Source organism: Phyllobates terribilis, unplaced genomic scaffold (assembly GCF_046119375.1).
Source record: "Phyllobates terribilis strain yellow unplaced genomic scaffold, ASM4611937v1 Scaffold_3__8_contigs__length_932513732, whole genome shotgun sequence".
Taxonomy (NCBI): Eukaryota; Metazoa; Chordata; class Amphibia; order Anura; family Dendrobatidae; genus Phyllobates; species Phyllobates terribilis.
The window spans coordinates 32,575,965-32,590,745 of NW_027362763.1; positions in this window are offsets into that span (position 1 = coordinate 32,575,965).

The window sequence follows — 14,781 nt, forward strand, 5'->3', positions numbered from 1 at the left end:
AAATTCTATAATAGCATGATCGCTGCCTCCTAGGGTCCCAGCCACCTTTACCTCCTCAACCATTTCCTCCCTGTTTATAAGGATTAGATCCAAAGTAGCAGATCCCCTTGTTTTCTCCCCTACCTTTTGGAAGATAAAGTTGTCAGCAAGAGAGGATAAGAATTTGCTTGACCTGTTAGTTTTACTTGAGAGAGATTCCCAACAAATGTCTGGATAGTTGAAATCTCCCATGACCACTACGTCATATTTTTTGGAGAACTTGGTCATTTGATACATAAAGAGTTCATCCATATCTTCAGCTTGCCCAGGTGGCCTGTAGTAAATGCCTACAATGGTGTCCTTTCCGTTGTTCTCTCCTTGTATTCTTACCCAAACAGTTTCCACAGAACTCCCAGTCTCTGAAGCTTCAGTCTCTGTGCAGATATACGCTTTTCTAACATACAATGCAACACCTCCTCCTCGTTTATCAAGTCTGTTTCTGGCAAATAAGTTGTATCCTTTTAGCCTTTTATTCCAATCATGTGTATCGTCCCACCAAGTTTCAGTGATTCCAATGACATCATATTCCTTTTCCTGCATTAGTAGTTCCAATTCTCCTTGTTTGTTGCCCATGCTTTGTGCATTTGTATAAAAACATTTTAGTTTGTGATTGGTTTCTCTTCCTCCCATATTTTTATTATTTAAATTGTTTTGTCTTTGTTCTTCTTTTCCACTTCCAGTAGCAGAGATCTCAATAGTATTTGTCAGTTGTATGGCTTTTTCTGGCCTTTTGCCTCCCTTCCCACATTGTTCTAGTTTAAAGCTCTTCTGATGAGTGTAGCAAGGCGACTTCCAAATACATGTTTTCCAGTCTTTGTAAGGTGCACCCCATCTCTAGCAAGTAGTCCATCGTATAGGTAATTCATTCCGTGATCCAGAAATCCAAATCCTTGTTGACGGCACCATCGACGTAGCCAGTTGTTCACCTGTAGAATCTTATTCCACCTCATTGTTCCATGGCCATCCACTGGGAGGATGGATGAGAAGACCACCTGCACTCCCAATTCTTTCACTTTCTTGCCTAAGTCTTCAAAGTCACTGCAGATGGTTTCCAGGTCCTTTCTTGCGGTGTCATTTGTCCCCACATGTATTAGCAGGAATGGGTAGTGATCTGTAGGTCTGAAGAGTCTTGATATCCTGTCAGACACATCTTTAATTTTTGCTCCTGGAAGACAGCACATTTCTCTTGAGGTTATGTCTGGTCTGCAGATAGCGGCCTCTGTTCCTCTTAACAGGGAATCCCCCATAACCACCACTCTCCGTTTTTTCTTCACAACATTCTTCTTTCTCCATCCAGGAGGATTCTGAGGGCTTACAAGGTTATTCATTGCTGGCAAAGTCTTATTTTGCTGTATTTCTTCATGGTTCTCCTGCGTGAGAGCCTGGTACTGGTTCCTGAGCAGTATGGGTGCTGACTGCCTCTCGATCCTCCTGCTTCTGTGGGTCACATGCTTCCATTCCTCGGTTTCGTCAGGTGCAGTTCGAATTTCTTCTCTTTCTGAATCATGAAGAGATAATTCTGCTCTGTCTAAGAACTCTTCACCTTCCTTAATGATTTTCAAGGTAGTTAGCCTCTCTTCTAGACGTCTGCCTGATTTATTTTTTGGCGAACAACAAGATTTTTTTTTCTTTTAAAAATGCTTGTCTATTATATTTTCGTTTTAGACCCGGAACCTCTGGTGATGAATCACAGCGCATAGGGATCATAATGTCACTTTTGCGCAAAGATCCTCAGGGATGGGCCTTCTCTCTCCAACCTAGTGATCCGTGCTTTAGATCAGTGGATAGTTTTTTTTCTGCTTTGGGTTTGTTGTACGATGATCCTGATCGTGTCTCATCTGCTGAGTCTGAATTAAGACGTTTGAGGCAGGGATCAGGTAATGTGGAAAAATATTGTTCTCACTTCCGTCGGTGGTCTGCCCAGGTGGGGTGGAACGATTCTGCTTTGAAAAGCTTGTTTCTTGCAGGGCTATGTGAAAGGGTAAAGGATTTACTGATTGCTTATCCCACACCTGGAAACTTGCAGGAGGCAATGCAATTAGCTATACGGGTAGACAGGAGACTGCGTGAAAGGGTTAATGAGAGCAAATCCTCTGCTATGTCAGCTTCGAGTCCTGAGAGGTTCAGTGCTGACAATGGAGAGCCGATGGAAATTGGGGCGATGGCACCCCGCTCTCAGGAAAAAGACCGCCGACTTTCTGAAGGCTTGTGTTTCTATTGCGGAAATTCTGGTCATTTTATTAAGAGCTGTGTGCTTTGTAAGAAGAAAGAAAAAAAAATGGTCAGTCATGCTCGTATTGCCTGTTTAAATTCTAATGGAGTATTCCTATCTGCCACTACTGCTGCTCAGGATGAATTAATTGAATTTCGGGTATTTGTGGATTGTGGATCTACTCTGAATGTGATTGATGGGGGATTCTTGGAAAAACTTAGATTAGAACCTAAAACTTTGTCATCCCCTATTGCTGTGGTTTCTGTCGATGGCTCTCCCTTGAAGAGTGTTACTCACAAGGTCTGTGAATTTCCCCTCACTATTAATGGTATTCATCAAGAGAATTTGGATTTGGTGGTATTGGATAATTTGCCTTCTCCAGTAATATTGGGGTTACCCTGGTTAAAATTGCACAATCCTGTACTGGATTGGTCTACCAATGAAATTAAGTCCTGGAGCCCTAAGTGTTATGACAAGTGTTGTAACGGGCGCATTGCTGCTGTGGATAGAGGGGAATTGCCTGTACCTATTCAGGATTTTTGGAGAGTTTTTTCTGAGGAGGAGTCGCAGGTTTTGCCTCCCCATAGAGACTATGATTGTACCATTGAATTTGTCCCTGGCGCGACTCTTCCTAAGAGTCGTTTATTTAATCTTACTATTCCTGAAAGAAAGGCTTTGGAAGAATACATACAGACAAGCTTGGCTGCCGGTCACATTAGGCCTTCCAAGTCTCCTGTGGCTGTTGGATTTTTTTTTGTAAAAAAAAAAGATGGCGGTTTACGTCCTTGTCTGGACTTTCGTGAGATTAATAAAATTACTGTACGCAATCCTTACCAACTGCCATTGATTCCTGATTTATTTAACCAGTTAGTGGGGGCCAAGTGGTTCTCTAAAATTGATCTCCGGGGGGCATACAATTTGTTGCGCATGAAGGAGGGTGATGAATGGAAGACTGCTTTTAACACTCCTGTGGGTCATTTTGAGAATCTGGTGATGCCTTTTGGTCTTACCAATGCTCCAGCATTTTTTCAGAATCTTATTAATGACATCCTGAGACCTTTAATCGGCAAAAATGTGGTTGTGTATTTGGATGACATTTTGATTTATTCGCCGGATCTGGAGTCTCATTGGCGGAGCGTACGTGAGGTATTGCAGTTATTAATGGACAATTCGCTTTTTGCTAAGCTGGAGAAATGTGAGTTCGCTGTACAGAGAATTAGTTTTTTGGGCTACATTATCTCCAGTGAAGGTTTTGAGATGGACCCGGTGAAAGTTCAAGCTGTGCAGGAATGGCCTAGGCCTATTGGTTTGAAATCGATACAGAGGTTTTTGGGTTTCGCCAATTATTACAGAAAATTCATAAAAAATTTTCCCATTATTGTCAAACCGCTGACCGATCTCACCAGGAAAGGTGCTAATGCGGTTCAGTGGACTTCTGAGGCCATTGAAGCTTTTGTGTTTCTAAAGGAGAGGTTCACCTCTGCTCCCATCCTTATGCAGCCTGATGTGACTAAGCCGTTTTTGGTTGAGGTTGATGCTTCTTCGGTGGGGGTTGGTGCGGTGTTGTCTCAGGAAAACAAGGATGGAGTACATCCTTATGCCGTTTTTTCAAAAAAAAATTTCCGAGACTGAACTTAATTACGATATTGGTAATCGGGAATTGCTGGCGATTAAACTCGCATTTGAACACTGGCGTCACCTCTTGGAAGGTGCTGAATTTCCCATTCAGGTTTTCACTGATCATAAAAATCTGATCTATCTTGATGCTGCCAAGCGCTTGAATGCCCGTCAGGCTAGGTGGGCACTTTTTTTCTCGCGGTTTAATTTTTCCGTTACTTACATCCCGGGTACCAAGAATGTTAAAGCGGATGCATTGTCTCGCAGCTTTTCTCCCATGGTCGGTCTTGAGGAGGAAGAGGAGACCATTTTACAAGAAGGTGTTGTGATTGCTGCTTTGGACTCCGTTTTGGAGGATGAGATTCTTAAAGCACAGGAGAATGCCCCATCTAGCACTCCCCATGGGAGGTTGTTTGTGCCTAGGACCTTTAGGAGAGTTTTGTTTGTTGAGTGTCATGAGTCTCGGTTGGCAGGTCATCCAGGAATTTCTGAGACCAAGAGACTTGTGGGTCGCAGTTTTTGGTGGCCTGGATGGCAGAAGGAAGTCATTAAGTGGGTGCGCCAATGTACTGTGTGTGCAAGATCCAAGTCTTCGCATGCTCCTGCTGCGGGGTTGCTTTGCCCTCTGGAGGTTCCTAGTGCACCTTGGACACATCTGGCTATGGACTTTATTACTGACCTTCCTCCCTCTGAAGGTTTCACGGTCATCTGGGTGGTCGTGGACCGTTTTAGCAAGATGTGTCACTTGGTTCCCTTCATCAAACTGCCTTGCGCTAAGACACTCGCCAAGGCCTTTGTCAAGGAAATTGTCAGACTACATGGTGTTCCTACTGACATTGGTTCTGATAGGGGACCTCAGTTCGTGGCTCGTTTTTGGCGTGCCTTTTGTGACAGGTTGGGAGTTCATTTGTCGTTTTCATCCGGATATCATCCTGAGCCTAATGGCCAGACAGAAAGGAAGAACCAGGATGTTGAGCAGTTCTTGCGTTGTTTTGTGGCAGACAATCAAGAGGGGTGGTCTGAGTTTCTGCCACTTGCTGAATTTGCTCTTAACAACCATACATCCTCTTCTGCTGGGTGTTCGCCTTTTTTTTGTTGTTCTGGGAGACATCCGTCTTTTGGGTCATTTTCCAAATTGGTTTCGGCTGTGCCTGAGGAGGAGAGTTTTTCCGGTGATTTGGAGAGAGTTTGGACGGATGTGCGTGGTAATCTTCAGGAGGCTAACAAGAAATCTAAGAGGTACTTTGATAGGAAACGGCAAGAGGTTTTGTTTGCTGTTGGTGACATGGTTTGGTTGTCCTCTAAGAATCTGCGATTGAGGATTCCTTCTAAAAAATTGGGTCCCAAGTTCGTAGGGCCCTTTAAGGTACTTCAGATAGTTAACCAATCTGCTGTTAGGCTGGAGGTTCCTACGTCCTGGAGGATTAATCCGGTGTTTCATGTTTCTCTGTTGAAAAAAGCTGATGTGTCGGATGGTGACGCCTCTGCCACTGTTCCTAAGGTGGTGGAGGACGGGGAATATGAAATTTCCCGCATCCTAAATTCTAGACGGTATAGAGGGAGTTTGCAGTATCTCGTCGCTTGGAAGGGTTTCGGACCTGAGGATAACTCATGGGTGAGGGCGGATGATGTTTCTGCTCCCAGACTTGTCCGAGCGTTTCACAGGAGGTTTCCTGGTAAGCCTGGGCCTAGGGGATCCGGAGGATCCTCTTAGAAGAGGGGGTACTGTTACAACTCTCCTGTTAAGTTTTTTTTAGTTTGCTGGTCACATGACCATTTTGCCTATTTAATCCGGCTCCGCCCTCCTGGCTTTGCTGGACTTCATTTGTATTTACTACTGTTGAGCTAGCTTGTTGCTCTGTTGCCGTTCTCTGTTAGTTTTGCTAGGTCTTCTGACCCCTATGCCTTTTTTGTTGTGTGTTTGTCTTTGACTGCTACTATTTCTGCTAGGAGGTGTCCAACTTTTCCCAGTCCCTAGATCTTGTAGGGATCCCTCCCTCACATCTATAGGTCTGCGTTCAGACTAGCCGAGGACTTTAGCGGGTCTGATCGCAGGATCAGGTTCCCCGTTACATCGTAGGGATCTAGTTTAGTTCTATTGTAGGGACAGATCTCCTCTCTTTCCTTAGTCTCTGTAGCAGATCATAACAGGAATAGACGGATCAACCCTCCTCTTCACTGTGTATGGGACCGCCTCCCATCGCCCATCCAGTTTCCCAGATGGCCGTTTGGCTTTTACCATCACCTGGGGTATACTGATCCCGCCATACGGGTCATGGGTTGGGATGCACCACTCATCTCAAATGCTCCCCCACAACCCTATGTACCGCCCTCAGGCGGCGGCAGTATTCTTGCACCCACGCAGTGGAGCTTCGGGGTGGTGGTTGCTTAGGATCGGGCATGTGGAGATCCTCAATCTCTTGGCCCGTTCTCCCAAACATTAGCAGATGCGGTGAATACCCGGTGGTCCTATGTACCCTATTGTTGTAGGCCCACATCAACTCAGGCAAATATTCTGGCCACCAGGCTTTTTGACTGTCTTCCAGGGTCTGCAACATTTGGAGCAATGTACGATTGAACCGCTCATATGCCCTATTCCCTTGGGGATGGTACGGGGTCATGCGTGAACGTTCGATGCCATAAAGTTGGTACAGTTCAACCATCAAAGCACCCTGAAAACATTCCCCTTGATCTGAGTGTATTTTCTGTGGTCACCCGAACACCTGTATAAAGTGTTTGCTTTAGAGTACCCAATCTGCACATAATCAATCATCACAATGTCTAGGGGAGCAGAAGTCGTGATGGTTTGAACAGGGGTCCGCTGTTCTGAACCCTTACTCAGTCCACACGCCCGACACTTAAAACAGGCCTCTGCCACCATGCTTCCAAATTCAGGGCAATACACCAGTCGCTGAAGCCATTTGTTTGTTTTATCGGTCCCAAAATGGGCGCCTTTCTCATGGGCTTCTCTAGCAGCCGCTGGCCCCATCAACATAGGGATAACAATCTGTTGTCGCTACTGCAGCTCCGCCGGCAAGTACACTCTCCGGCACAGGAGCCCTTGGACAACACTCAACCTATCCCACTGTCTCAGCAACTTCTCGCCCTCAAAACCCAGACGTGCTTTCTCCACTGGTCGGGGCCAGACCTTAATTCGCACCCACTGTCTTACTTTTTCAAAGTCTGAGCACTCACCCTGATCTCTCTCCCAATCCGTCAGTATTTTCCCCAGCATCATCGTCATCCCGGACGCCATCCCACTTGAATGGATCACGTTCTGCAACAGGGGCAACTGACCGAGATTCGGGGTTTCAGTGTCTTCTAACTCTTCATCGACACTCTGAGTTGCTACCCCTACAGGAACCTGAGAGAGGGCGTCTGCATTGCCGTTCTCTCTCCCTGACCAGAATCGAATGCGATACTGGTACTTGGAGAGTCGGGCCAGCCATCTCTGTTCGAGGGCCCCTAGTTTAGCATTTTCCTAGTGTGCTAATGGGTTATTGTCTGTCATTATGGTCACCTCAGCACCTGTCAAGTACTCAGCAAACCATTATGTCATGGCCCACACCAACGCCAATAGTTCTAATTTGAAGAAACTATAGTTATCAGGATTAAGTCCCGAAATCCTCAAAGCTCTGCTGCCATAAGCAATTACCCTTTCGCGACCGTCTTGTACCTGAGACAGAACAGTTCCCAGGCCATGCAAACTTCCATCAGTGTACAAAAATGGGGCATCAAATCGTGCATAGGCTAAGACCGGAGCACTGGTCAAGGCCTTCTTCACAGCCACAAATGCTTCTTGTTGTCGGTGTCCCCATTCGATGGGCCGAGTCTTAGGTCCTCCTTTGACGCCTCTCAGCAACTCATTTATCGGGCCGACCAGATGGGCAAACTTGGGTACAAATCTTCGATAATACCCGGTCAGTCCAAGTTTGGACGACGCCAGTCCAGAACTGCCTCTACTTTGCTTGTGGCGGGCTGTACCCCTTCTGAAGTGATTACATGTCCTAGGTACTCTATCTGACGTCAGAATAATTGGCACTTTTTAGGCTTGATATTAAGGCCATGGTTCCGTAGTCGCTCTAGGACCTGTCACAGCTTTTGAAGGTGATCCTCGAAGGAGGTTCAAAACACCACCACGTCATCTAAGTATATCAATACCGGCTCACAGTTCAGGTCGCCCAAACAGTGCTTCATCAACCACTGAAAGGTGCCTAGCGCGTTAGACAGGCCAAAAGGCATCTGATTAAACTCAAAGAGTCCCATAGGTAGGATGAAAGCTGTCTTTGCTGTAACGGGTCCGGGAGGCGGAACCTCTGAGCTACTATACAAGGGGGCGGCCCTTGTAAGGGAGCGGGTGGCAGTCTCTGGGTGAACGGACAGGGAGTTACGGCAAGTGATCAGGGCAGTCTCTGGGTAAGGGGTAGGTACGACCTGTGATGGCAGAGCCTCCGGGTAGGCTAGCAGGCAGATGGTAGATGTGTGCTCCCAGGTGAGCAAGCGAGAGTCTCTGGAATAGCAGGTGGTCACGGCACGTGACGGCGGAACCTCCGGGCTGGCAGGCAGGTAGGTAACGGAGAAGCGCTCCCAGGTGAGCGGGCAAGAGTCTCTGGAATAGCTGGTGGTCACCGCACGTGACAACGGGACCTCCGGGCTGGCAAGCAGGCAGGTAACGGAGATGCGCTCCCAGGTGAGCGGGCAAGAGTCTCTGAGATAGCTGGTGGTCACAGCACGTGACAACGGAGCCTCCGGGCTGGCAAGCAGGCAGGTAGCGGAGAAGCGCTCCCAGGTGAGCGGGCAAGCTGGTCCATAGACAGACTGACCGGAGTTGTAAGGCAGACCGTCGGACCTCAGGCAAGCAGGCAGGTAGCTGATGTGCGCTCCCAGGTGAGCGGACAAGTTGGTCCTTAGACAGACTGACCGGAGTTGTAAGGCAGACCGTCGGACCTCAGGCAGGCAGGCAGGTAACAAGTATTCAGGCAGGAATCAGGCAGGTAACTAGCAGGAAACTGGCAGGAAACTGGCAGGTAACTGGCAGGTAACTGGCAGGTAACTGGCAACGGGACCTGAGGGCTGAAGCACAGGTGAGACACAGGTGCAAACAACATTGCTCGGGCACCTCCATTTTGGAGGAGGTGCCTTTTATATGATGAAGTCCTCCGGCCATTGGCCGGGGACTCTTTAGGGCGGCGCGCGCGGCCCCTTTAAGAGGAGGGGAGCGCGCGCGCGCGCGCCCTAAGCACAGGGGCCGGGAAGGAGCGCGCGCCGAGAGCAGAGCAGGAGGAGGACGCCGGGACGGAGCGCGCGCTGACAGCAGAGCGGGGAGAGGACGCCGGGCAGGAGCGCGCGCTGACAGCAGAGCGGGGAGAGGACGCCGGGCACGGAGCAGAGCGGTGAGGGGAGCAGCGTCCCTGCCTAGCAGAGGGCAGGGACGCCAGCGCTACAGTACCCCCCCCTTTAGGCCCCCCCTTTTTTAGGCCAGACAGAAATTTAGCTAGGATGAGAGGGGCATGGATGTTCTCCCGGGGCTCCCACGTTCTCTCCTCAGGACCAAACCCCCTCCAATCTACCAGAAAAAAGGTCTTTCCTCTTACCCTTTTGCTGGCAAGAATGTTCTCTACCTCAAACTTGTCCTCAGCAGAAACCAGAGCAGGAGGCGTACCTGTAGACTTAGAAAAAGAGTTAAGTACCACAGGTTTGAGGAGAGATACATGGAAGGAGTTAGGGATCCGTAAGTTGGCCGGGAGTTTCAATTTATAGGCTACCGGGTTGATCTGACCGATGACCACCAGTGGGCCGATGAACCGAGACCCTAACTTATAGGAAGGGATCTTGAGTCGGACATATTTGGACGAGAGCCAGACTTTATCCCCAGGACGGAATTGAGGAGGGTCCATCGCTAAATGCTGCCAGGGGGCAGCAGGTACTGGCAGAGGAAGAAGGCGGCCGGCCGACAGGTGTCTCGGAACTTTGTTGCGGGCGCAGGTCACACAGGCAGAAACAAAGTCCATAACATCCTTGTGCAGGTTAGGCCACCAGTAGTGTCGGGTAATAAGCTGGAGGGTCTTTTTCCGACCGGCGTGGACAGCTAGTTTAGACGAATGACCCCAGTGTAGGATTCTCTCCCGATCAGGTACCGATACGAACGTCTTACCAGGAGGGAGACAATTTAGACTCACGGGAGCCACCTGCATTACTCTGGCGGGATCGATGGGGCAGTCACATGGTCTATGAGGTGGTGATGTCTCTGCCTCCTCCTTAACAAAGACATCAGCACAAGACCAATAAGGAATCGGAAGTCCAGGTAGATTAGCTGGGATAGGAGAGGGACGGACGGAATGGACGGGAACCAGGCAGGTTTTATGACAGGCCTGTCCCCAGTGAAGGACTTCTCCGGTTTGCCAGTCAAGCACGGGTGCATGTCTCTGGAGCCAAGGCAGACCTAGCAAGAGGGCGTGAGGGAGACCAGGCAGAACGTGAAAGGAGATACTCTCTGAATGCAGCATTCCCACCTGCAGAGTAATGGATTCGGTGATGAATTGGATGGGGCGAGGTAAGAGGCCCCCATCCACGGCAACAACAGACAAGGGTACAGCCAGAGGTTTGGTGGGGATGCGGAATTTCTCCACCAGGGACTGTGAAATAAGATTTCCGGCTGCTCCAGAGTCAAGTTGGGCTAGTTCGGAATAACGATTCTCCCCGCAGATGATTGAGACTGACAACAGCAGGGATGAAGAGGATTTATTTTTGTCTAGATCGACCCCTCTGAGTGAACCTAGATACAGGCGTTCTCCCGACCTCTCCGGGCAGGCACGGATCAGATGCTCCTTACTGCCACAGTAGAAGCAGCTCCCCTCGGCATGGCGGAAATCCTGACGGGATTTGACCATCTTGGTCTGGTCGACCTGCATAGGCTCAGGAGAGTGTACCTGTGGAGAAACGGAAGGAATGACGGGTTCCTGGAAAGTAGGAGCTAGACGTGGAATCCTTCTCTCACGGGTGACCTCTTTGGCACGCTCCTGGAACCGTAGGTCAATCCGGGTGGCAAGGGTTATTAGATCATCGAGAGTGGTAGGAATGTCCCGACCAGCAAGTTCATCTTTAATACGGCCGGACAGACCCTCCCAGAAGACGGATACCAGGGCTTCGTTATCCCAGGCCAGCTCCGAGGCAAGGGTACGGAACCGTATGGCATATTGGCCCACGGTGAGGCTTCCCTGACGGAGGCGAAGCAGAGAAGATGCGGATGAGGTCCTCCGTCCGGGTTCGTCGAAGGCTTTCCGGAAAGCCATGAGAAAGGCAGGCAAGTCGGACACCAGGGGATCTCCTCTCTCCCATAGAGGATTTAGCCAGGCCAGGGCCTCCCCGGTGAGATGGGACATGATAAAGGCAATTTTGGCTCGGTCGGAGTTAAACTGGTGGGATAATAGTTCAAAATGCAGGGTGCACTGATTTATGAAGCCCCGAGCCAGGACGGAGTCGCCTCCGAAGCGAGGAGGTGCAGAGAGCCGGGGTCCGGAAAAGGATACCATGGTACTGGCGGAGGTTGTTGGTGGATCAGACAGAGTGTTCAGGCGAGTATTAACATTCCGCAGGTGACCCAGGATGGTCTCCTGTTGGGACCTCTGACGGGACAGTTCAAGACAGAGGTCCGAGAGCGAGGGAGCTTGGGTGCCACCGGGTTCCATGGCCCGAGCAAACTGTAACGGGTCCGGGAGGCGGAACCTCTGAGCTACTATACAAGGGGGCGGCCCTTGTAAGGGAGCGGGTGGCAGTCTCTGGGTGAACGGACAGGGAGTTACGGCAAGTGATCAGGGCAGTCTCTGGGTAAGGGGTAGGTACGACCTGTGATGGCAGAGCCTCCGGGTAGGCTAGCAGGCAGATGGTAGATGTGTGCTCCCAGGTGAGCAAGCGAGAGTCTCTGGAATAGCAGGTGGTCACGGCACGTGACGGCGGAACCTCCGGGCTGGCAGGCAGGTAGGTAACGGAGAAGCGCTCCCAGGTGAGCGGGCAAGAGTCTCTGGAATAGCTGGTGGTCACCGCACGTGACAACGGGACCTCCGGGCTGGCAAGCAGGCAGGTAACGGAGATGCGCTCCCAGGTGAGCGGGCAAGAGTCTCTGAGATAGCTGGTGGTCACAGCACGTGACAACGGAGCCTCCGGGCTGGCAAGCAGGCAGGTAGCGGAGAAGCGCTCCCAGGTGAGCGGGCAAGCTGGTCCATAGACAGACTGACCGGAGTTGTAAGGCAGACCGTCGGACCTCAGGCAAGCAGGCAGGTAGCTGATGTGCGCTCCCAGGTGAGCGGACAAGTTGGTCCTTAGACAGACTGACCGGAGTTGTAAGGCAGACCGTCGGACCTCAGGCAGGCAGGCAGGTAACAAGTATTCAGGCAGGAATCAGGCAGGTAACTAGCAGGAAACTGGCAGGAAACTGGCAGGTAACTGGCAGGTAACTGGCCTGAGGGCTGAAGCACAGGTGAGACACAGGTGCAAACAACATTGCTCGGGCACCTCCATTTTGGAGGAGGTGCCTTTTATATGATGAAGTCCTCCGGCCATTGGCCGGGGACTCTTTAGGGCGGCGCGCGCGGCCCCTTTAAGAGGAGGGGAGCGCGCGCGCGCGCGCCCTAAGCACAGGGGCCGGGAAGGAGCGCGCGCCGAGAGCAGAGCAGGAGGAGGACGCCGGGACGGAGCGCGCGCTGACAGCAGAGCGGGGAGAGGACGCCGGGCAGGAGCGCGCGCTGACAGCAGAGCGGGGAGAGGACGCCGGGCACGGAGCAGAGCGGTGAGGGGAGCAGCGTCCCTGCCTAGCAGAGGGCAGGGACGCCAGCGCTACATTTGCTTTGTCCTTCTCGGTGACCGGCACCTGCCAATATCCACTGGCCAAATCAACAGTCGAGAAAAATTTTGCATAACTCAGGGCAGACAATGATTCTTCAATCCCTGGACGGGGGTACACATCCCGGACGGTCTGTGCATTCAATTTTCGATAATCCACGCAAAACCGGAGAGACCCATCCTTCTTTCGCACCAAGACCACTGGAGCTGCCCAGGGACTTTGACTTTCTCGAATCACCCGATTCTCCAGCATACTCGCCACCATGTCCTTCACCTCCTGACATATTTTAGGCGGAATTTGCCGGTATCGTTCCCTGACTGTCGTGGCATCACCGGTGGGAATCTCATGCTCGATGGCGGAGGCACACCCAAAGTCTTCGTCATGTCGTGAGAACGCCTCCTGGAATTCCCAAAGAGTGTCTTCCAGGAGTTTCTGTTGCCCCGGCGTTAGGGTACGCCGGTCTACTCCCATTCGACTCATAATCACAGAACCATTCCAATCCGCCGTCGGGGGCTCCTTCTGTCGAACTTCTATGGCAAAGGTCCAAGTGCATTTCCTGTCAGGCCGCAGCGGGAAATCTTCCCGTCGCATGACCTTCCCATCGATTACATGTACTTCAGCCAATAGTGTCCTCCTAGGAATAATCATCTCAGTGTCTAGGATATTAATGCAGCATATGGGCACGCAGCCATCTTTCACAGTGGCTAGGGTTCGAGCCACCAGTGGTCGGGTCGGCGTGTCTACTCGGTTAGCAGGCTCAATCAGGACTTCCATCCCATTCAACCGTTGTCCAGTCCCCACAGGTAGCATCAATAACGTTTCCTGTCGTGGTGGAATCTTTACTGGTCCTCTAGGGGGCACTCTCACCTGTTCAACAGGCCAACCACTCCTGATGTTCTTCTGCAGACTACAGCTCCTCACCATTTGTTGCAGAAATTTCTGAGTCGGCCGGTGCGTAGTGGCCTGCTGTCAATAGTTAGGACCTTCGTTGGCATATAGACGTGATCCAAGTCTCGCAACACATTCATTCCCAGCGTTACATCTAATCCCATCCGGGGCATGTGATTCAACAGCACGATCCCCTTCTTACCGATGTTCTGTCCAAACAGATGGACCCGCATCCAGACTATCCCTCGCACATTCATCTCGCGATTGTTAGCGGCCATCAGTCTAATGATACTCCCGTCTTTTGGCTCCATCATGTGTCCAAAGTTTCTCTGGAAGAATTCCAGAGGCATAATGGTACATTCTGACCCGGTATCAACTAGGCAGCGCACATGTCGGCCTTCTAACTCCGCTTCCATTACGGGACTACTGGCATACAGGTCATGGTCCTCACACACTGGGCTCGGCTTTTGGAGGACCGCCGCAGGTTGCCGATCTACTGCGGCAGGCTGAAGTTTAACGCTGATTCGGGTCTCATCAGGCTAGGGTACTCTCGAACCGTGTGGCTATACTGTCTGCAGTACCAGCATTGACGTCCATGGTGGGGCCGGGCCTCTGTAGTGCCGTATCCCTCGCGACTCCTTCCTCTTGCCGAACTAGTTGTAGGGGTTCGAGGTTGTGATGCTACTGGTGGTGCTTGGGGTGGTCGAGCCCTCACTTAGGCTATCTCTAGGCGGAGTTCTCACATTTGTTCCTGCAGGGTCGTGGTCAAGGCCCGGAAAGCCTCCCTCATCGCTACTGTTTCTCCTGATTCCATTAAACGTTCTGCGATTTGGGCACTGATCACTGATTTTTGGACCACCGGGTTGATTTCTTTTTGTCTTTCTAAAGCGGCCACGTAGCTATCGTCAAACATAACCAGATTGCTCCGAGTCATCTCTCTGAGCTTGTCGCACAAAGACTCACAACTAATACCTGCAATAAACTGATCCCTCAGGAGTTGGTCTAACTCCTGAGATGCGCCCAGGCCTGTGGTGTCCTTCCTCCGAATCTCCTGTACCGTCTCTTGGAGAACGTTTGCATATCGCTTCAGTGTCTCATCCTCGCCCTGCGGCCTGTTGAAGAAACTACTCCTCAGCTGGGTCACCTGTATATAGGACCTATGAACCCTCTCCAGTATAGCGAATAC